The sequence below is a fragment of the Cervus canadensis genome, chromosome 1 (genome assembly GCF_019320065.1).
Source record: "Cervus canadensis isolate Bull #8, Minnesota chromosome 1, ASM1932006v1, whole genome shotgun sequence".
Classification (NCBI taxonomy): Eukaryota; Metazoa; Chordata; class Mammalia; order Artiodactyla; family Cervidae; genus Cervus; species Cervus canadensis.
The window spans coordinates 115296022-115320162 of record NC_057386.1 but is presented as its reverse complement, the minus strand read 5'-3'; the positions used below and the strand labels follow the sequence as shown (position 1 = coordinate 115320162).

General features: G+C 47.8%; 1 protein-coding gene across 9 annotated transcripts in view; it reads right to left on the bottom strand.

Moving 5' to 3' along the window:
* Positions 1-21773, bottom strand: part of WSCD2 (WSC domain containing 2) — a 127926-nt gene extending 106153 nt beyond the window's left edge. For 5 of the 9 annotated variants that reach the window (XM_043438185.1, XM_043438178.1, XM_043438189.1 and 2 more), the window contains exon 1: positions 5298-5491. The gene's annotated coding sequence lies outside the window, so the exon portion shown is untranslated. Of the gene's footprint in view, positions 1-3243; positions 3392-5156; positions 5213-5297; positions 5492-9756; positions 9903-21754 lie in introns of those variants that run through there. The other 4 variants (XM_043438196.1, XM_043438219.1, XM_043438191.1 and 1 more) reach the window with 4 other exon arrangements.
* Between the last annotated feature and the right edge of the window lie 2368 nt (positions 21774-24141).

The window sequence follows — 24141 nt, the reverse complement described above, 5'->3', positions numbered from 1 at the left end:
AGGTGAGCCCACGTGAAGGTCAAACGTGCACTTGCTTCCCAAGAATGGCAAACATGCCTGCTAGCACTGGGGAGGCAAGACGACATCGTGGTTAAAGGCATGGTCTCTGACATCTGGTGATCTGAGTGCAAATCCCAGTGATGCCTCTCCTGAGTTGTCAATTCATCTCTCTGAGCCTCACAGGTTAAAACAGAAGTCATAACAGAAATATCTCAGAGAGTAGTTGTGAGTATGGGGAGTATGTATATAAACGCACCACAAGCATTAACTGTTATTATTATTATTAAAACTGCTGATGTTGGGATGAGCAGAGATCCAGGTAGGAACGGGGTATCCATGGTGAGAAGTACATGGTACATCTCTGAATGAGTACCAGGGGTCCCACAGGAGCAGGAAATACAGACCACTGGTAACTGCATCTGTTAGCTACAATCATGATAATGGTATGTAACAACCAACCACACAGCCCCAGTAACATGTAATAGAAGCATTTAATTACCTGACCTGTTTGTGGCCAGCTGGAGTGTGGCTGAGCTAGACTCTTCACTGAGGTCTGGGCTAAGGGTTGTTCAACATGTGTTTGTTCCCGGGGCCAGGCTGGGGGGAGAGGGGCAGTTACCTTGGTGGAGCCCTTCTCCCAGCCTTGGCAGAAACATGCAAGGCCCCTGGACACCCAGGCTTGGAAAGGACACACCATCACTCCCGCCAATGGCCAGAGGAAGACACAAGGCCAAACCCAAAGTGAAGGATGCGGAGCACAGACCCTGCCTGCCTCTTGAGTGGGAAGAACAGCCACGTCTCATGGCTAAGGGCGTGGATACAGGGAGGAATTGGGGCCCGTGATGTGTTTCCCCCAACAACCAAACACTAGGCCAACCTTAAAAAGGGTTCTCACGCTGCCCTGGCCTGCTCGCCTCACCAGCTTCTGCAGCCCCAGCCTCATCAACTCCTGGTCAAAATCTGGAAGACCCCAGCAGCAACATTGGCAGTCTGTGGGGACCCCCATCCTCACCTTCCCAACATCTGGACCTGCTCCGGGGAGCCATTAATCTCGGGCAATTTCTTTCCTCACTTGATTTGTTTATTTAAGGAAAACAAGTTGCTCTTAATTAGAAACACTGCTGTCGAAATGTTCAGTGCATCCTAGGCTGCCTATGTTCAGACCTTCTGCCTAAAATTATACCTGCGCTCTGAACATCTGTGAGTCTGTTCGGTGACTGGCCTACGTGCAGGCTTCTGGCGGGGGAGACGTGGGTTGTCGTGGGGGCTGAGGGAGCCGGGGGGCAGAGGGAGACACAGCCTCAGAGCAAAGGCACTCGGGAAAATGAACATCCGACACCCCAACACTCTGCTCCGAGCTGGCACCAGCGATCGCTGAGTCAACACTCGGAAGGTACACACACGAGCACACTGCAGACGTGCAGAGCAGACAGAAGAGGAGCTTTTAAAGGGTCAGAACTGTGCTCTGTTTGGACGCTCTCAGCCGTGTTTACAGCCCCCCGCCCGCCAACACCTCATCAGCCCTAGGGACACTGAGTCACACCCGCGCAGATGCATGTGCTCAGAAACACACACATACACAGGCGGCACACACAGAAGGTACTTTGCCCCGCAGACAGGCAAACACACGAAACACACATCATACACCCAGGGACACGCAAAAAGATGCAAGGCCCCATCCTCGGTACACACACCTGGAAACTCACGCACACACAGGAGACATGCACAAATGTCACACTGCAACATCCAGAAACACCTCACGTGCACACCGAGACACACTCAAATGGACACAGCAACCAACAGACCCAACAGCAACGCCAAGAAACACACACCTATACACAGAGATACAACCAGGCATGCAATGCTTCACACAGGTGCACACGCTCAGAAACACACATGTACACACACAGGTGACTAAGTTTGCCCTGCAAAACACACAGGCACACATCCACAGACACACACACATCCACAGAGACACAGCCAAATGTACCCTCTGTCACTCACAGACACACACGTTCAGAACCTCACACACACACATAGAGACACAGAGGCTGACCACAGCAAGCAGGCATATGCACACAAAGGATGAGCCGTGTGCAGCGCTGTACACACACATGCGTGCAGAGACACAAAAAAACATATAAGAGACACAACTGTAAGTTTACACTCGCATCACTGCACACAGGTGCGTACATGCACACACATGCAGGAGCCCACAGAGGCCCACACAGACAACACACACATGTGCCCTGGCCACCCCGCATAGCTCCTCAAACACAGAGATCGGCACACAGACCGTCACGACACATGTGTGCATCTGATCACACACACACCACTGCTTAACACTCACAATTGCTTGTGCATACCCACACTCACAGTGCCTCACACAGGCACGTGCACACGCACATATGCCTAAGTCCGTGGACAGGCAGTCTCATGAGTACACACTCATACTGACACTAGTCTCACATGTGCCCACACACACTTCAGGGTTTTATGTAACTCATACTCACATTAGCACACGTACGCATCCTACATGAGAGTGTATACATAGGCACACATTCACACACATGTGTCTACACAGACACACACGTCCTATTCTGCCAGGAAAGCAAACTGTTCGTTTTCTGAAAGTCAAGTACGCAGATAAGAGCTAACACACGGTGGAGCTGCTCCCACTCCAGGCCCGACTGCATGCCTGTTAACTCACTCCGTGTTGGCCGAGATGAGGACTGTCTTCCCTGCGGAGGTTTTAGCATGAACCCAGGGCTTCCCCGGTGGCTCAGACAGTGAAGAATCCGCCTGCAATACGGGTCGATCCCTAGGTTGGGAAGATCCTCTGGAGGAGGGCATGGCAACCCACTCCAGTATACTTGCCTGGAGAATCCCCATGGACAGAGAAGCCTGGCGGGCTACAGTCCAGGGGGTCGGACACGACTGAGCGACTAAGCAGAGCACAGGGGTTACCTAGTTCAGGGAAGGATGTAGACATCCCAAGCCTCGGAACCATTCAGAAAGAAATAAGACTGACTAATCGACAGCTTCCTCCACAATCTCAGCCACCTGCCCACACACACACACACACACGCGCAAGACGCTTTCCCGGCGTGGCTGTTCCTGCAGGGAACAGCAGCCTCGCCTGATCAGACAGCCTCAGCAGATGGGAGGCTGCCCAGACATACTGAACTTCTCTGCCCTGGATCCCTCCACAGCTGCAAAGTTGAAGCCATGGAGACAGCTTACCTCTACCTCCTGTTGTCATGGCGACACAGCAGCTGGATGCATCCAGTGCTCCCAGACCGCCTGGGGCTCCCCACTAGGAGCTGCTGGTCCAGAAGTGCTTTTATGAGGAAGGAGCGAGGGGCGGGGGGAGGAACTGCAGGTGTCAGATGATCCGAGAGAACAAGGGCCCTGCTCCCCAGCCAAGGAGCAATCACCTGGTGCTCAGGGCCAGCCTCCCCGGGGACAACAGCACCCAGATGCCCATGCACAAGACTCAAAACAGACAGCCTTGCTGCTGCATTCGGGCAGCTCCAGCCTCACCAGGTACACCAAGCACTTCCCACGCACTGTCTCCATTATCAGCTACTCATTTGACTGTGGAGGGACCGAGGTTCAGAGGGTGAAGTGATTGGTCAGACTCAGATGTGTCTCAGTCCTAGACCTCTTAACACACTATGTTACACCGCCTCCTGGGATTTGGAGGATTTCATCTCTGACAATCACTCAGGGCTATAAGAATATCTGAACAGGGACCTCTGAGGATACAGGAAATCTCTTCCTTTTTACAGAAGCAGCAACTGGAGCTCAGAGAGGTTGAGTGATTTGTCCAAACTCACACAGCAAATTGACAGCCGACTTGACATTCAACCTCTTGACCTGAAGACGGGGTTTCCCCAGGACATCAAATGCCAGCCTCTGACACCCTCGAAGCATCCCCGGGTCCTGGCAGCCTAGAGAAACAGTCCCTAAAGTAGCCTGCCTGGCCCCAGGTCAGAATCCCAAGCAATGGCAGGAGGTTCTCAGACTCCCACCTTGTGTCTCAAGCACTGTCCAGGAACTATGCAGCAATGTCGTTCCCTAGAGGCAGACATCAGGATTGACTATAGGGCCAGAGGAATATATCCGTTAGGTCACGAACAGAAGCACCTCCACTGCCTGCCTCATGGACCAACTAGTTCATGGAGATGACCCCGGCCCTAGGCTGGAACCCCAGAGAGGGAAGCAAGGCTCCATTTCGGGGGCTGTGACAACAGGGATGGCTCTAAAATGACCCCTGGAGACCAGGTGGCCTCTTTGGAGCATGTTTTTCCTTAAGAGGAAAAAAATGATCTGGCCAAACTCATGAGGCTCTGCAGAGCCTGGAGGGGCCTAGGGTGTGACAGACCACCCACAGCCTCAGAGCTGAGGATGACAGTGCCAAGAGTCCCCATCCAAATGTCCATTCCAACCTCTTTTCTACTGAAGTTTGCACCTCGCCAGGCTCCAATCTGAATGGTCTCATTGAGCAGCTCAGGAAACTTCTCCCAAATCTTTAGCTCATCTAAGGAGCTGCAAGGGACGGGAGCTAATCCCCACTGCTTCCAGCGTCTCTGCCAGTGAGGTGATTCGGCTCTGGCGATGACACTTGGGGCTGCTGGAAGGGCTTGGATAGGGGCGATCTGGCTGGAAGGGTCCCCCTGCTTCCCTCTACACACACACACACACACACACACACACACACACACACACACGCACGCACGCATGCACGCACGCACCAGAACGGACATAAGCAAGACTGCAAAGCACTCTACACAGAATCCATCACCCGGGCAGCCCTGGCTTCTTCTCCAGATGATGGGGAATCTCGTTTACCAGAGTATCACCCCCAACAAGAACCCTGTAAAGTCAACTTGAAAATACGTCCAACTCCTCCTCCCTCAGCACTCTAACTGGCCAAGAAGATGGGTGATTCATGAATCAAATGAAAGGGGCCCACTGCCTTCCCCCCTGGCCCAGGTCATCTGAGAAGCCCTGGACATCCTGCTTTGGGAACCCCAGGGGATGGCTGGAGGATGGACGCGGGATAAGCCAGCACGTCCAACCCTTTGCGGGAGGAGAGAAAGTTTGTCATCCACCCAGAACTGGGCTGTCACCACTCGGGGTTCTTTACTCACCTGGCTCTGGACACTGAACCCCAGGCTCCAGGCAGCATCTGGAATCGGCAGCCCAGCTGGGGGACAGATATCCTTTGCAGCAGCTCTGCGCCCTCTCCCTAAGGCCCCCCTGCTAGCAGGACCAGGCCCCTTAGCCCTTACCTGAGGGTCTCAGTCACTTGCAAACTCTGCCAACGGTGCCCAGCCAGCGCCCGGGGTCTCTCTCTCTGCGACTCCGGAGTCCCGGCTTGGCGCACCCGTTCTGTGGGCGCCTTCCCAGCTGCCAGCTGCTGCAGTGGCATCCAGGAAAGGGAGATTGGATTTTCTTTCTCGCCGCCCAGTCTCCTCCTGGCGGGCCCCGGGGGCTATTTCTCCGGATCTGGTGCAAGGGGCATCCTCCGCACCTCCAGCGGGAAAGTGGAAGAGTGTGCGTCCTGGATTGCAGCAGCCGCGACAGCGGTGGCCGGGGACAAGGAGGCGGTGGCGACGCCAGCCGGTGAGCCGGAGAGGCGGGCGGAGGCGAGAGGAAGTGCAAACCGGGCTCCTGCGAGCCTGGCGCTCGGGCGGGCTGGCGGGCGGGCGGCACTGCGGGTGCCCCGCGCCACGGCGAGGCCCCGCGCAGGCACCCGCCCCGGGATGCCCAGGCCCGCTGCGCGCCAGGCGCGGGCTGCGGCTGGGCGCGGGGCTCCGGCCGCCTCGCCTCCCTCTCTCTCGCTGCCTCCCTTCCTGCCTTGCTCGCTCCCCGGGACTTCACGTCTCTGAGCCCGAGCTCCCAGCGCCGCTGCCGCCGCCGCCGCCGCCGCCAGCAGCAGCACGCCTCAGCCCGGCGCGCTCCTCGCGCGGAGCCACAGCACTGCCTACCGCTTAACTCCTTGCATGCCACCTGGCCCTCCCGCAGCCTCCCGGGGAGCTGGGCAGACCCGGTGCCAGGCCTGCTGGGGCCCTGGGGAAGGACCTCGGCCTCTAAGCCTCAGTTTCCCCATCCGTAAAATGGGCTCGAAAGACGCACGTCATAGAATTGTCTGGAAAATTAACTGAGATGATTGTGGGAAGTGCCAAGATCCCTGGCATTGCGTAAGCACTGGTAAATGGCAGCGGATTTGTTGTTGCTGCTGCTGGTTTTGTTCAGGAGGCTTGCCACGGTGCCTCATTAATGGTAACCCCCCAATAAAGGGCACTCTGGGGTTTTGGGGGGTGGGGGAGGGTGTTTAGTTTGTTGTTTTACAAACTACGCAGGCAGCAAGTTTAAGCTGTGCGACCTTTGATCGCTCACCCTCTCTGAGCCTGTTTCAGAATTTCCCTTCAGAGCTCTGTGACCTTGGACAAGTTTCCACCCTGAACCTATGTATCCTCCTCTGTAAAGTGAGATGGTAGGTAATGCCCACCTTCAAAGGATCTCCAGTGAAACTCTGGGAAAGGAGCCCTCCTAATGGAAGGGTCACCACTGAGTGAGTGCCTCCTAAGTGCCAGAAACATGGCCATGTAGTTTCAAACATATCTTATCAAGTCCTTGAAAACAAGCCTTGAAGGCTGCTAGTTTCATTTTCATTTTTCAGATGAGAGAACTGGGGCCAACAGAGGTTAAGAGACTCAGCTAGCTTAGCACAGCTAGAAAGGAGCAGAGCTGGGGTTGGTACCCTGGAATTTCTGACTCCAAAACCATTGTCTGTTTAAGCTTGGAACTCAAGGAGAGGCTTTAAAGTGGCCCTTTGCAGACTCTTCTTCATTTAAACTAACAAGAAGAATTCGTATCTGCTTTTCTTCTTTATCAGAGCAATTATTTTCCCAACTATAAAATTAATTCTCATCTAATGTACGTAATTCAGAAAATACTAATTAAGAAGAAGAAAAGCAAATCAACACCATTCTTATCACCCAGAGATGATGATTTTTAACATCTTGATGTAGTTCCTTCCAGTCTTTTTTCTATACCTACATGTAAAAGCATGTAGAATCATCCATTCTGTATCAGGAGATGGGGGAGGGCTTGGCAAATGCAACTCATAAATCCTTTGCTAAGGCTGAGCCCCTAGTTTCACAAGAGAAAAAGACATGTAAATGCTCGATCAATGGCAGCTGCTGCTTTTTATTAGAAAGAAGTGATCTGAATAATACTAACACCGATTGCTGAGAATTGCTGAGTCCTTACTAAGCAACAGGCACCATTTCTGTTAATTCGTTACAAACACCTTAAGGGATACACCTTGGAGTTGGTTCATTTAAAGATGAAAGACTGGAAAGATGGTTCATTTAACAATGAAGACTCAGAAAACTGAGGCCCAGAAAGGTGAGGTCAATTGTTCAAAGGCACACAGCAAATTCATGGCAGAGCTGGAATTAGAACCCCAGCTCATCTGCCCATCCCACCCCAGTCTCCAGCATGATTACAAATGACAGACCCTCCATGCCTTTCCCAGGCCACCCTCTTCCCAACACAACTCACAGCCCTCTTGCTCTATCCCGGGGACAACTGTCCTCCAGGGAGCAATCCGGGGACTGACACCTAGTCAAGGAGCCCACTGCGGGGTCTGAGAAGTGTGCGACTGACTTCTAGCCATTTCCAGTCCACCTCCACCAAAGCCCACTTCTCCCTGCCCCTCGTCATGCCCTTTAGGAAGGAGCACTGGGCTTTTCACAAAGTGGAAGGAGCCACAGGCAAAGCTCAAGGGCTAGGCAAGTGTCCTTGGGTTGGTCACTCGTCCCTTGGAGTCACCGCCTCATCATCCATGAAAGGACTAATAATGTCTTCCCTGCCTGCTTCTTAGGGTTTGGGGAAAATAACAGATTGGAAAGCACTTTCAAGAGTGGCAAAATTGTAATATATAACGGTGATGTTGCAACCATCACTGCCATCATCATACAAGCGTATAAGAACAGAGTCCCCTGGCCTTGTGCAGTGTTGAAAAGTGGGAGCCCTGGAGACAAGTTTGTTTTTCCCCATATGGATGACCCCTCACAATGTATTGAAAGAACTGTCTTTCCCCCACTGCCCTGTGGGTCCAGAGTCACAAAACATATGTTCCCCACATGCGTGTCGGCTGGTTCAGGGCTTTTCATTTGGTTCCATTGGTCAATTTGGTTGTGTTTATGTCAGTATCACATAGTCTCAGTTACTATAGCTTTATAATAATCTTAATATCAATAAAATACATTCTTTTATCATTCTCTCTGCAATATTATCTTGGATATTCTTGGCCTTTTGAATTTACCTATCAATTTTAGAATTTGTTTATCAGGTCTCTCATATGACAATGACAAATACTTGCTGGGTTTGAACTGAGATGACATAGAGTCTACAGATCAATTTGAAGAGATTTGCCATCATTACAGTATTGAGTTTTCCAATCCCTCTACCTCACACCATATGCAGAAATAAATGCCAGTTGAGCTGTAGATCTAAATGTGAAAGGCAAAATAACAAAGCTTCCAGAAGCCTATAGCAACCTTTATAACCTTGGGGGTAGGAGAAGACTTCTTGTTTAAGAAGTCTTATTTAAGAAGCACTATTCAAAAAGGAAAATACTGATACATTTCATATATTAAAATCATAAGAGCTCCACTAATAAACACCATTTAAGTGCGTGAGTCAAGGTATAGAATGGGAGCAGATATTTCCAACACCCAGAACTATGGGCTCCTATCCAGAACTTATTAAAAATCTTCCCACAAATCAATAAGTAAGAGACAGACAGCCAAATCAAATGCTTAAGAAACTGGGACAGAGGCTTCACAAAAGAAAATGTTCAGAGAGCCAATAAACTCATTAAAAGGTGCTCAACCTAATTAGAAATCAGGGGCATGCCTATTAAAACTGCAAGGAGATACCATTACACCAAAATTACAAAAATTGACAATCCCAAGTGCTGGTGAGAATGTGGAGCAACTGGAAATTGAATGTGCTGCTGGTAGGAGGGTAAATTGGTATAAACATTTTGAAAAACTGCGTGGTATATCTACGCAATCTGAATATACATCCCTTTCTGGCTAGCATTTCCTTTTTTAGGTACATATGCAACAGAAATGAATGCTTGTGTCCACCAAGAGGCGTGCATGAGAATGTTCATAGCAGACATTCTTGTTGCTTATAAAGCACATTTTAACCACACAGATGAACATACCTGCAAAACACAAACAGACTCACAGACATAGAGAACAGACTTGTAGTTGCCAAGGCAGGTGGGGGGAGGGGAGGGTTGCGAGTTTGGGCTTAGCAGATGCAAACTATTATAAATAGAATGGATGAACAACAAGGTCCTATTGGACAGCACGGAGAACTATGTTCAATACCCTGTGATAAATTATAATGGAAAAAATATGAAAAAAAAATATATTATATATGTATAACTGAAACATTTTGCTGTACATCAGAAAATAACAGCATTGTAAATGGACTGTACTTCAATACAAAAAAAAAATCACATTTTAAACTAATCTCAAACAACGTAAAAGTTCACCAACAATAGGATGGGTTCACTATGTATAATCGGCTGGTGAAACACTATACAGCAATGAAAAGGACCAGATTCCAGATATACACCACCACAGGGTAAATCCAACAAGCACAGTGTTGAACGATAGAAATGAAACACCAGGAAGTACTTCCTGTAAAGATTTCACTTACATCACGTTCGGAGGCAGGCAAACTCAGCTGGAGGTTGGAGGCCAGAGTGACGGAATCTCTGAGGAGGAGGATGAGCATTGCAACTGGGAGGGAGCACATGGGACTTCTGGAGTGCTGGACATCTTTTCTTCTTGGACCTGGTTGGTATCTACACAGGTGTTTGCAACATGTCATTGAACCTTATGTTTATATAGTGAGCTCTTTTCCACATGTGTATTAACTCAACTTTTGAAAAGGCTGTTTCTTAAGTGATTATGCTTAGGCAAGACAGTAACAATTTCAAATCTGAGCTCTGGTACTTTCTGGCTGTGGACTGTGGTCAAGTTATTGCATCTCACTGAGACTCAGTTTCCTCATCCAGAATATGGATACAGTAACTGTACCCGTTGGATGGGGTGGTGTGAGGATGACAGGGTTTCAAGTGAAATAGGAGAGGCAAAGTACTGCTTTGGCATTGGCTGATGGTCATAATCACTTATATTCTGCTGTATTATATGTAAAAGTATAATATATATGAAGTATTATATATAAAGTAAAGGAGTATCTGAGAAATAATGGACAGAACTGTTTGAATCTCAACGACGGTTGCCAGGTATTAATAAAAGACAGGATGTCCAGTTAAATTTTTAGGATAAGTCTGTAATTTTACATGAGACAAACTTAAACTAAATCTTTTAAAATTGTTCATCTGGAATTAAGATTCAACTGGGTGTCCTGTATTTTTCTTTTCCAAATCTTGCCTTCCTAACCTTATAGTCATCAGCCGTGTGCCCTGCAAGTCATAAGTTGCTTGACCACTCTGGCCTCAGTTGCCTAATCTATAAAATGGGAATAAAGGCCTTTTCCAGTACGGACAAGAGGATGAAGCTGATTAAATCAGATTTTCTCCCGGGGTGCATCAAACACTCTGTATTTGTTCCTTTCCCTTCCCATCATCCCCATCCCTCTCCTGTTCTTTTCTTCCCTTGCCTAAGTCTTAGGGTTGCCAGAGCGCCCCACAAACATAGTGTAGCCTCCCTGCTGGTGGAATCTTCAAAACTAAGAGACTGTGATTAGCTATAAAAAGTAAGCAGTGAAGTTGTAGAGTTTCTGTCTAACATACACACATGGTCAGTTTTGGCAGGAAGGGCTTGTCTGCTGCCTGTAGGCTCAACCATTGGGCAAAGTCTACTTTGAGGACTTGCCCTGCTCTCTGCTTATCCCTGCCATCCTTTGTGCTCCAGGTTTCTGAGAAAAGTCTCATCCTCTCTCCACGCCATCTATTTCAGCTCAGAGTGTTTCTGGCCAAAGTCTGTTACAGGACTCACAGAGGAGCGGCAAGAAACAAAGCGACCTTTGAAATAAACTCTATTAAAGATCAAAACGGTGATGTAAGAGAGTTTCCAAGCATCAGATCAGGTAACACCTCTGAGATAGTTTCATAAAAACGAGCCACTAACCCATACATCACTGTCATTTGAACCCCAGCATCTAAAAATAGTATTTGCTCTAATTTCCTGAGTAGCTGATGCAAATAGAGAGAATGTGAGAATGGTGAGTGGGCTGAGTCAGGTGATAAGTAACTCCCCCACTTGATGGCATTTTTCTAAAGCAGAAAGGAGGAGAGCTTGCCTCCAGAAATGCTAGGCAAATCCTGGCAGAGGTCAGAGGGTTAGAATGAAGGATGAGGGGGTTAGCCTGACCTGGGGTGGAGGCCCGACTCTGCCACCTCCCAACTGGGTGGCCTTAGGTAAGTTAATTAACATCTCTGGGCTTCCTCTTTTAAACAACAGAGACTGAGGATTTTGTGCGGATTAAATGATGGGCGTATATAGACTGTTTCCCACAGTACATGCATTACGCACATGCGCCATGACCCATTATTACAATGATTCCATATGGAGAGGACAAATCGAAGGCGACGTGAGGGTGCCATTCATTTAGGGCTCTGAACAGAATTCCAATCCCAGAATTTAAGCACGTGTGGGTTTCCCAGAGTCAGATTAAGCAACTGACTCACACATCACTGTTAATGTGCAGAAAAAAGACTAAGGTTGAGAAGAGGGAACTGCAAAGGCCGCTGTGACTTTGTCCTGGTGCAGACACGCAATAGAGGAGGTCTTCTAACTGCAGGGATTTGGGGCATGATGCCCGGGGTGGACTGGCCACTCCCTCTAGCATTTCTTTCTTTTTTAAAAAAATTTTTACTTATTTTTTAAGTTTATTTTGAATTGGAGGATAATTGCTTTACAACATCATGTTGGCTTCTGCCATATAACAACGTGAATCAGCCACAAGTACGCATATGTCTTCTCCCTCCTGAAACTCTCCCCTATCCCCGACCCCATCCCAACCCTGTAGGTGCTATGCAGCAGGTTCCCACCGCCTATCCATTTTACACCTGGTGGTGTGCATATGTGGGGCTTCCCTGGGGGCTCAGATGGGGACGAATCTGCCTGCAACGCAGGAGACCTGGGTTCAGGCCCTGGGTTGGGAAGATCCCCTGGAGAAGGGAATGGCTATCCACTCCAGTATTCTTGCCTGGAGAACTCCATGGACAGAGCCAGGGAGGTTACAGTCCGTGGGGTGGCAAAGAGTCAGACATGATTGAACAGCACACACACGCACGCACACGCATACACGCACACGCACACACACACGTGTATATATGTCAGGCAGGGCTGCTCTCTCAATTTGTCCCTCCCTCTCCTTCCCCTGCTGTGTCCAAAATCTGCTCTCTATGTCTGTGTCTCTATTCCTGCCCTGAAAGCAGGTTCATCAGTATCATTTTTCTAGACTCCATATACACCCGTTAATATACAATATTTGTTTTTCTCTTTCTCACTTACTTCACTCTGTATAACAGGCTCTTGGTTCATCCAACTCAATAGAGATGACTCAAATGTGTTCCTTTTTATGGCTGAGTAATATTCCCATGCATATTGGTACCACAGCTGCTTTTTTCATTCATCTGGCTATGGACATCTAGGTTGCTTCCATGCCCTAGCTATTACAAACAGTGCCGCTATAAACATTGAGCACTGTACATTTCTGCTTCCTCTGTGGAGTCTCTCTCCACTCCCTGGACCCTCCATTCAGAGCCCTACTGTGAGTCCCCAGCCTCTCCTCTCCCATCTGATAGCAGTTGGTACTTGCTCAACCATGAAAACTCCCAGAGATCAAGAGCTGTGTCATTTAACTACTTCTCTTTGCCTAGCACCCAACACGGTGCTTGGCACATGGTAGCTATCTTAGTCATCGGGGCCTTTACAGTAAAAATATAGACTGGGTAGCTTATCAACAACAGAAATTTGTCACAGTTCTGGAGGTTGGGAAGTCCAACATCAAGGCACTGGCAGATTCAGTGTCTGACGAGAGCTCACGTCCTGGTTTATAGATGCTATCTTCTTGCTGTGTCCTCACATGATGGGAGGGGGCAAGGGGTTTTTTTTGGTGGGGGAGGGGGGATCTATTTGTTAAGGGCACTAATCTCATTCATGAGGGCTCAGTTCTCATAACCGAATCACCTTGCAAAGGGTCCTACCTCTTGATACTATTACACTGGAGATTAGCTTTCAACACATCAATTCTGGAGCGACAAAAACATTTTCAATCTATAGTATAGGTGCTCAGGAAAAAATAGATGACTGGATAAAACTGTCCAGTATTCCCACAAATATATACTGGTTACAAGAAAACCTGGTATGATTAAGAGAATCCGCCCATTAATATTTCATAATATTAATATTTCTATTAATTATTTAATATTTCATAATATTAATATTTCAGTAAAAGAGGGAAAGGGGCATAAATGTAGAGGAATGGATACTGGGGCACCTTTCAATGTCAGAGCAGTGGAAAGAATCTGAATGCCCATTAACAGGAGAATGGATGGATCGATTCTGGTATATTCTTGAAGCGGGGGGACTGTGCAGCAGTAAAAATTAATGAACTAGAACTCTATGTATCATCACGGATAAACTTCAAAAATTAGTGCTGAGCAAAAAGAAAAAGCTAGTTGCAAAAGGACACAGACAGAATAATACTATTTAATAAAGTTAAAAAATCTATAAAACAATCCAGAATATTTTTATGAGTACATACATGTAGAGTAAAAGCACACTACATTTCTATGCTTTTACTCATGTGTAGTGAAAGCAGAGAAACCTCTGTGGGGTGATGAACATCAAATCCAGGAGTTTGGGATGTCCCCAGTGGTCCAGGGGTTAGGACTCCGAGCTTCCAATGCAGGGGGCATGTGTTCAATCCCTGGTTGGGAACTAAGATCCCAATGCCTTGTGGCATGGCCCCAAAATACAAACCTCAAATACAATGGATAAGAAATAAGGATTTACTGTATAGCACAGAGAACTGCATTAAATATCTTTTTTTAAAAATTCAAGAGACAAGCTACCACTGCTGAGGGAGTGGGGCAGGGAAGGTTCCAGAGTGTTTTAATTGTGCTTTTAATGTTCTATTAAAATTTCTCAGGCTATTTGGTTCATGTGAAGAAGTCACATCGTTCTCTGCATTTTTTGGTGTGTCTGATATATTTCCTTAAAGAAAAGAAAAAAAAGAAAAACTGAAGCAGCAGTTGAACGTGAAGGCCAGACTAGAACTGGCTTACTTCCTACCCTCTGTTCTGATATTTGGTGTGTGTCTTGAGTAAGGGATGTAGCCTCTCTGGACTTCAGTTTCCTCAACATTACAATGAGGATAATGCCTCTTGGGAGTATTACATGAGATAATGTATATAAACCACTGAAAGCTGGGTAAGCACTCAGCAAGTAACTGTTCATATCATCATTGTCAACAGCAGTCAATTTCAAATCATTTGAGAACTGGAAGAATCTAACAAGATCACCCACTCCTAGCCTGTCTTTGAAGATATGATGGTTGAGACTGGAGAGGTTGAGCCAGTCACCTGAAGTGGTGGGGTGCTTGGGAGGCAGATTTGAGGACCTGGGGAGCATCTGTATGAGGAAGGCCCCCTCTGGGGTAGGTATGCAGCCTCTGCTCCAAAGCTCTTCCTGCAAACCCTGTAGAAACCCTCACTTCCTTCCAAGGGACCGATGATGATGACACGGGGAAACCTGCTAAAACTAAGACATAGACCCCAGAGGCAGCAGGACCCCTCCTAATGTGGCTTCACCCCTTCCTCTCCCAACCCCTAAGCATATTGATATCATCATGAAAAAGATTGTGAAGAATGTCTACAAGCTCATGCTTTCTAATATCTGTTTTTTAAAACAGTAAAAAATAGGATACCTAACACAAGCTTGCATCACCCTCCACAAAAACACACTTAAAACTGCACCTAGATCAGCTGTTTGTAACAGCTCTAAACTGGAAACGAGTCAAATGTCCTTCAATGAAGAATGGACAAATATTGTTGTCTTCATTCAAAGGAATATGATCCAGCAATGAGAATGAACAAACTATAGTTGCTATGGCCACACGGATGAATGTTACAAACATAAAGTGAGCAAAAGAAGCCAGAACCCAGGGATGTCATCTGCTGCCATTTATACAAAGTTCAAAAGCCGCAAAACTAACCAGGCTGCTAGAAGTCAGAATAGTGGTTACACTTGGGAGGGAGAGGCTGTTGGTGGAAGTGGGCTGAGAGGTGCTCTGGGGGGTGATCAATCCTTCGGTTGAGCTGGGTGCTGGTGACATGGGTGTTTTCCTTGTGAAAGCCGTGAGCTGTACACTTAATACTTGTACACTTCTGGACATATATTACACTTCAACTAAAATGCTCCTTACTGTAAAAACTTGCCAGTTCCAGCCTTGCAACCTTTATTAGTTACTGAAGACTATGTTCCGACATGGATCAGGTCACACAATAAAGCGGATAAACGTCGGCCTCTAAATTAGCATCCTCTCTTAAGCCTTGACCTTGATCATACCAGCTGAAACCAGCTTTCATTTCAGGCTCACTGAAAGGGGGATTGTCTACCTCAGACCTGGCCAGGTGGAGACGAGGGCCATTACTCAGGACACCCGATCCAGAGAGACAGGCAAACCACCCAAATTATCTGATTTGGCAGTGTCCTGGGCTCGAATGACCCAGATAATGGTCAGACTGCCAGGGTGACACCACACATCCCAGCCAAAACACCCACAAGGTAGACGCTTTCTCTGGGGCCATATTTGTGGGCAGAGTCCTATGCCACCCCGCCCCCACCGCCCAGGTCTAATTTCTGCAAGAGGAGCTATGGGGGCTCTTGAAGTCTGAGAGGCCACAGGAAGGTGGGGCAGTCTGGACCCTTGTGGGGCTCCAGGCAGGCCCCCTTTGTGGTCCTATACTGAGGCTCTCCCACGGCCTCCCCAGAACACGGCTCTGGGCCACTCAGCATGGATGAGCTCATTTAATCTGACAGCCCTAGGAAGGCGGTAATATCGCTATTATTATTTCCATTTTGCAAGGGATGAAACTGAGGCATAGGGAGGTGAAATGAGTCACCCCGTAGCGAACCCCAGAAAGGAACAGAATCACTTTTTTTTCTTTTTTACTGATTCTCTGACCAGCCACGCCTTCTCCCACCATTCCTTCCCCCAAGGATGCTCTGCCCTGCTTCTTGTCTTCTAACTGCTCATGCAGCAGGCCTCAGGGAGAACCCACTTCGGCAGGATGGTCAGTGAGTTCAAGTCCTCTGCGGAGCAGGCATGGAGATGGAAATGGACATACATGGGATTTGTTGGAGGAAACGTCCATAGAGTTTAAAGAGAGAGGGAACGGGATTAAGCAGAAAGAGGCTTCAGACTATGATGCAAGTTTGACACCAGGAAAGGAGAGAGGGAAGGAGAGGGGTTGTCCAGGAAGAATCTCAGACACAGCATAACTGTGAGAAAGGCTGGGGCAGCCCAACAGGAGCCCAGAGCAAAGACTACCCACTGGTGGAGTCCAGGTTGGGTAGGGATGTCTCAGGTCTTCAGAACAGCAGACCCTTGGGTCAGTCAGGACATTCTACAGAAGGCAAAACAAGCATCGGTATACTCAGTGTATTGGTTATAAGCCGGAGTACAGAGAATCTCTTGAGAGCATCCATTGTAACTATTTATTGGATGGCTGTCTTACCCACTGGGCTGTAAGCTCCACAAGAGCAGGAATTATCCTGTGCAGAGAGCAAGCCTGGCATGTCACAGATGCTCTGTTAATATCTGTGGACTGACAGGCCCTTCTGACTAGCTCCTCTGGGCTTGTTGATTGCCACACATTTCCAGAGGATGGTCCTTGCAGCATTTTGTGATAAAGATGAGGGATAAGAGATTGGATCTGGGTTTAAGTTTTAGAGCCAGATCTTCTGACCTATATGACCTCAGGCAAGTCATCTTTCTTTTTCATTCTTTAAGCTTATATTTATTCAACTATAGAGTGGGGAAAATAATATCTACACACTAGATTATTTGTCTGTTTCAAAGATCAAATGAGAATGAATGGATAAAGTAGTTGTGACACATATATACAATGGAATATTACTCAGTCATAAAAAGGAATGTATTTGAATCAGTTCTCATGAGGTGGATGAACTTAGACCTGTTATACAGAGTGAAGTAAGTCAGAAAGAGAAAAACAAATATCATATATTAGCACATATATATGGAATCTAGAAAGATGGGACCAATGAACCTATTTGCAGGGCAACAGATGAGATGATGCAGGGCAACAGATGAGATGCAGACATGGAGGACAGGCTTGTGGACACAGAGGGAGGAGAGGGGGGGACAAATTGATGGAGTAGCATTGAAACTTATGCGCCATCATATGTAGAATAGATAACCAGTAGGAATTTGCAGGGAGCTCAAACCTGGTGCTCTGTGACAACCTAGAGGGGTGGGATGGATGGGAGGTGGGAGGGAGATTCACGAGGAAGGAGACGTATGTATACCATGGCTGATTCATGTTGATGTGTGGCAGAAACCAACACAGTATTGTAAAGCAATTATCCTCCAATTAAAAATAAATTTTAAAAAAGATTAAATGAGATACTGCTATCACAGTATTTTTCACCATTATCGTTACTCCAAGGAGATGTTTATAGACAGTTACTTTTAGTGTCTATGCTTATTCAAATAAATTAGAGGGCTTCAGCTTCCAAGACATGAATATTATCTCAAAGTAGATCATTATTTGACATGAATTTGAGCAAGCTCTGAAAGTTGGTGATGGACAGGGAAGCCTGGTGTGCTGCAGTCCACGGGGTCGCAAAGAGTCGGACACAACTGAGACACTGAACTGACTGATATCATTATTTCCACGGAAAATCATATTCATCATACACTGACACATCTTTTATAGAGAGGAACAGTGCCAAACAGAGACTGTCATCATTTGTGGTCTGTTCACTTCTCTGTATCTCAAGCCTGCCCTTGCAGGCAGGATCCATGTCTTGCTTGTCTGTGTATTGCCAACACTTGGCAAGGAGCTTATATATCAAAGAGACTCAGTAAATGCACATTCCTGATTCCAACGTGGAGGCACAGCCATGGGACCACCACGCCACCCGTATCAGCTGATTTAACCCTCATAACAGTCCCATCCCCACTGGCCGTGGACAGTATTGTTCCCATCTTCTAAACAGAGAAACTTAAGTTCCAGGGAGGCAAAGCTACTTTCCTAAACTTGCAGAACTTCCAGGTTTCAGGCCTGGGATGGCCGGGCTCCACGCGGGGGTTTTTCCACTGGGACACATGGCAGTCAGCCTGGCAATCAGGTCAATCCAAGATGCGGTCTAAAGGGCAGCACGATGCCCTCACTGTCCCCAGAGACTCCAGCCTGGCCTCTAGGGAAGTGTTCTTGGAAGCCAGCCTCTCCGGCATCTTCCAGTTTAGACACATGAGTCTCCTGGGAAGACAGCGAGCCATGGGCTTGTGGGTTGGTGGATTTTTTTACCTTGGGGTTCAGGAGAAGCCAGTGTGACCTGGTTACAGAGTTGCCCTAAGAAGCTTCCGTAATTTGAAGGTTGTTTTTCTCCTGATGTCTTCACTGTTAGAACTTTTCCCATGCAAACACACTCAGGAACAACCATCCATTAATAACAATGGCAACATGTGCAGGGCTCCTGCTATGTGCAGGTCTGAGGTCTAATGGTCTGGGGCCAGCACATTCATTTAAAAAAAATACTTTGTTCTTATTTGTTTATTTGGCTGTGCCAGGTCTTATTTGCAGCACGTGGGATCTTTTAATTGCAGCACGTAGGATCTAGTTCCCTGAACCAGGGATCGAACCCTGGCCCCCTGCACTGGAGTCTTAACCGCTAGACCACTACGGAAGTCCCCCATCACATCCGTTTCAACTCTGCAACTTCTCAACTACCATACAAGGTGGGTATCCCCATTCCCATTGTCCAAATGGGGAAACTGAGGCTCAGGAAAAAGGTAAGCTGCCCAACGTCACAGAGCTGGGAAGTGGCATGGCTGGATCCAGCCTGGTCAAGGCCTGAACATGAGACAGGGAGAACAGACGCCAGCAGGCAGAGTAGAGCCTGGAGCTCTGCCGCCCGCCTCTGAGGCAGCGGCTCCTTACAGACACACTGGGGTGGCCTCGTCCTTGGCGCCCTGCCTTGCAGCACCAGCTTGTCCGTCTTCCAAACCCAGCCATGGCAATATCTTATCCCACACGCGGCTCTAACTACACCACTCCCCTGCTTAAGCCCTCCAAAGAGCTCCCCGTTTCCCACAGCCGAGAGCCCAGACTCCTTCACCCAGCACTCAAGGCCTCCGGCAGAATGGCCTCAGGTCCACTTGCCCAGCCCTTCCCTCTGCTTCCGTCCACCCCCCACCGCAGACTCTTCATCCCTCCCCCTAAAACCCTGCTCATTCCCCGCTTCACCTTTGTAAGTGCTGCTTCTCCTCCCCGAAGATGGATCTCCTTCCTTCCTCTTCTCCATCCAACAAACTTCTGGGTATCTTTCAATTTCAAAAGGTGCCTTTCCTTGCGATGCCTTCATTTCTCACTTATGTAGCATGGTCAGGGAGAGCAGAGGGCCACCAGTTTGGCTAACAGAATCTTATTATTCTCATTATGCCTTTTGCCAGGATTGAAGGAGGCAATTCCATTGCCTCAGTCTAGCTCAAAGAAATACCTTTCAACAACCATTTACGGAAGGTACAAATCCCTCCTCCACCCCCTCTCCCCACCTTCACTGTTCTATTTCCCCTTAAGTACTCTTGCCCAGAGAATTCCACGAACAGAGGAGCCTGGTGGGTTATAGGCCATGCGGTCACGAAGAGTAGTTATTGGGGCTTCCCTCAGTGGCTCAGACAGTAAAGAATTTGCCTGCAACGCAGTAGACCTGGGTTCCATCTCTGGGTCAGGAAGATCCCCTGGAGAAGGAATAGTATTCTTCTTGCCTGGAGAATTCCATGGACAGAGAAGCCTGGCAGGCTATAGTCCATGGGGTCGCAAAGAGTCAGACACAACTAGGTGACTAACACTAACACTTTGCCCATAAGACCATTCCCCATCTTTGTAAGGACTGCTTCTCCTCACTCCAACCTTATGTGTCTAGGAGAAACCATTCCTGGATGTGTAGGGGCATCTTTGAGTCTAGCTGGGCCAGTCTTAGAATCCCGTTGCCCGGGCCACAGCAATTAGCCCAGTAATTTACATGTGACCCAAGCTCAGCCAATCAGAAAACTTTCTTGGGAGTTTCTAATTGATATTGATGGGAAATAACTCTATTTCATGTGGTCAGAGGCTCTAACTTTAGAGGTCCAAAGCTACCGGTGAAATTGGTTTGAGCCCAGTGAGGATGACTACCTTGAAGGAGTGCACTAGCATGCAGACAAAAGGCTAGAGAAAAATATGATGTTAAATCAGTTCCTGGCTCTAATCCTCCCCCAAATCAGTCATTATGTCATAAGAGCCAATAAAGTCTTCAGTAGGTTCAAGTTCAAGGTGAGTTTTTGTCACTGAACAACTATAATGTTGTAACAAACATGGTCTAAAAATGCCTTCTCCACTTATGTCATAATGTAGCCAATAAGTATATATATAAGGTGTGGACCTGGCATTTCCCCTAAGTGATGAGGACACAAAAGTGAAATAAAAATATGGTCCCTGCTGATATAGAGTTCACTGTACTAGTCACCTGTGACTATTTAAATTTAAAATAATTAAAATTAAGTAAAATTTAAAATTGATTTTTTGAGTCCGACTTGCCATATTCCAAATACTCAGTAGCCACAGGTGGCTGTTGGCTACCATATTGGGCAGCACAGACAGAAAACATTGCCATTGGCCCAGAACATTCTATCACACAGTGCTGGTCCAGAGCCTTACTGGTAAAAGTGTTATTCCTAAAACCAACAGCATCAGCCTCACTGGGGGCTCCTTGGAAATGCAGAATCTCAAGTTCTATCCGAGACCTACTAAGTCATAATCTGCATTTCAATAAGACTTTGTTAAATTAACTTTTGTTCTGCATAGAACCCTGGGGGGTTGGATGTTGAGACACAGTTTAGGAAAAAAAAGAAAGGACCTCTAGGGAAATAGAGGCATTTGTTTCTCATAGGTCCTGGAGATCTTAGGCAGCCACTCAAGAGGCGATGAAGGGAGGTCTAGGCAGAGTGCAAGGGGCACATGACTTTATTAAGGACCACAGATAGAGTGCTTTGGGGTTCCCAGACTAAAGCCAGATTTGTCAATTCAAACCAGAAAGAGTGAGGTTTGGGTGAACCTCAGTGGTCCTGGGAGGCAGGGGAAAATGTTCATCATGAGGGCCTTTGGAGGAGTCATGTCAGAAACTTACACTGACTCATGACCCTAGAGATTGTTGTCTAGGACACGCACTTGTTGAAGGGGCTAGCGTGAGTTCAGTGTCCCTGCAGCTCACTTGGCCACGCAGAGTGGATGTTGAGGCAGTGATACTCCTAGTAGTTTACCTAAGCGTCAAAAATGTCCAAGTGCGCCTGATAGTTTGAGACCCTGTCCCGACAGATCCTCCTAATTCAGCCCCCCTCCGCCCAGCTCGGTCACAGCCCCCCTCCTGTGAACGGCAGAAAGGGTCCCAACCTCGAGAAGGACATGTAGGTTCTCCCGGCTGTCAGCTCACTGACCTCTTCCCAAGCCACGAAATGATCTCTATCCGTGTCTGTCTGCAGAGCGAAGGCTCGGAGGACTGGCGCCAACCTTCAGCTGAACAGACTCCACACCCCCCCGCCCCCCACCCCAACAACGCCCTTGCTGCGTGGATAAATAGGGTGCGAGTTAATAACCACCATCGGGCTGGGCTGGACCTTGGCGGCAGTACCACCCCAGAGACGATTGTACAATGATTTAATTCTTCAGGGTAAAACCCCTGCCGAGAGCTGGAGTGATCCAGGGTGTAGGCTGTTATGTTTTTCCTTTTCCAGCATGACTAAGAAAGCGCTCACTGTAAGTATGAGTCCCGCGTGTTCTCCTGTGGCAAAGGATTTGCCCACCCCTGTGTGGGCTCACGGCTTAGGGGCCGTCAACAACCCAGCCTGATTCCCAATGCGCTCTTTGAAAAACCTTTATACATGCACACTCATGCATGCCCACACACACACACACACACACATACACACACACACAACTTCAACTAATAGGTGGCACCCAACCATGACCAAGAAAAAAAGGCAACAAGCTGTCCATTTAAATTGCAGATTGTGACCTTTATGCTTGAAATGGTTTCAAACATCCTGTTTATAGCTTTGGGGTTCAGGCACTCAATAATCTCCAAATTATTTTCTCCATTTTTTTTTTCTTTTTGGAATGATTGTTACTATGCATTGTATTTTCCCCAATTTCTGGGCCTCCCCTCCAGCTGGTGTCTCCTGAGAGTCTAGGTAATCTGAAGATGCCTGGAGCGTGACTCCTTCTCTGTAAGGTCACCATTGAATTCTGTTGAGCTGAACCAGCTGCAGAAGCTGGATTGCCAAGCTTGGCCCCACCCACTCATAGATGGACGGAGGTTTTAAAAAGACTAGGAATGTGTAGGGTGTCCCGGGGAGAAACAAGGGGCCTTTTCTCCAGGCTGTAAATCTGCCCTGAAGATCTTAAATCCATGGGTCTAGGTTAGCATTCCCTAAAGTGTTAGTTACAAGTGAGGATGTTAGAAGGTGTCACAAGGTGACCCTGGGTCCATTGGAGATGAAAGGATTCTTTAACGTGAGACTTTGCAGGGCCATCCAATGCTAACATGCATGGTGGGGAACTCCCTTTGATATGAGGTGAGAAGTCAGGTCTACTGGGCCAAGCTTGTTTAATCAGAGTGCACCTATCTTCCAGGATAGTCTCATAAAAAGTGGTCCACAGCCCCCCTGAGAGCTGCTGCTTGTTCTGGTTACTACTTCAGCAAGGCTCCTTACAACCTAGGCCCCGGGTGGCCCAGGACATCACGTCTGCCACATTCTATTGGTCGAGAGACTCACCATGGCCCAGATTCACAGAACAGGAAATAGCCTCTGCCTCTTACTAAGATGCTCGGGAGGAGAAAACAGCAATCCACTCCAGTATTCTTGCCTGGAAAATTCCACGGACAGAGGAGCCTGGCTGGCTACAGTCCACGGGATCGCAAGGAGACGGACGTGACTGAGCACGCACGCTTACTAACATGTGTGGTTGCTCCAATCTGCCACCTTGCCAGAAAGAAAACCATGTGTGCTCTGCTTCTGGCGTCCTTAGCCCACCCATTTTAAGTACCAACTTATCTGCCACCCTGCCCACAACTGTACCCAAAGACTTAGAAGTCAGAGTGGACATTATTTTATCAGCATCATTCTTCTTCTTTCCCCTTCCTTCTGGAAACAATTCCCCCTTCCCCGAGAGGACATACAGAGACTTAGAATTAACCTCCTGAGGGTAATAGTGCATTTGATTCCTCTTTGAGAGCTGACGCCTGAAGCAGAATGGTTTGATGACTGATGAATAATTCTTGCAAAAATTAATAACAAATAATACAATAAATAAGCATCGTGTGCTGATGGTATACTTGGCATTGCATTATTCAATGAGTGATGCAGTTACTCATTTAACCCTCAAGGGCTTCCCTGGTGGCTCAGATGGTAAAGAATCTGCCTGCCAATGCGAATGGAGACCCAGGTTCCATCCTTGGGCCTCCCCTGGAGGAGGGCATGGCAACCCACTCCAGCATTCTTGCCTGGAGAGCCCCATGGACAGAGGAGCCTGGTGGGCTACAGTCCATGGGGTCACAAAGAGTCGGACACGACTAAAGCAACTGAGCATGCATGCGATAAGGAGTGAATCAGAGATTCCAGGCCAGATGTGTCTTCCTTCACATCTGGCATCCTGACACACAGTCTAAAATAGGACAAATGGCAGTGAAACCATTAGGTGATGTTTCAGGAGGGTGGGGGAGGGGTTCTAAAGAGCTCTAACCCTTCATGTCTTAGCACAGAAAAAATACAGAGAGATGC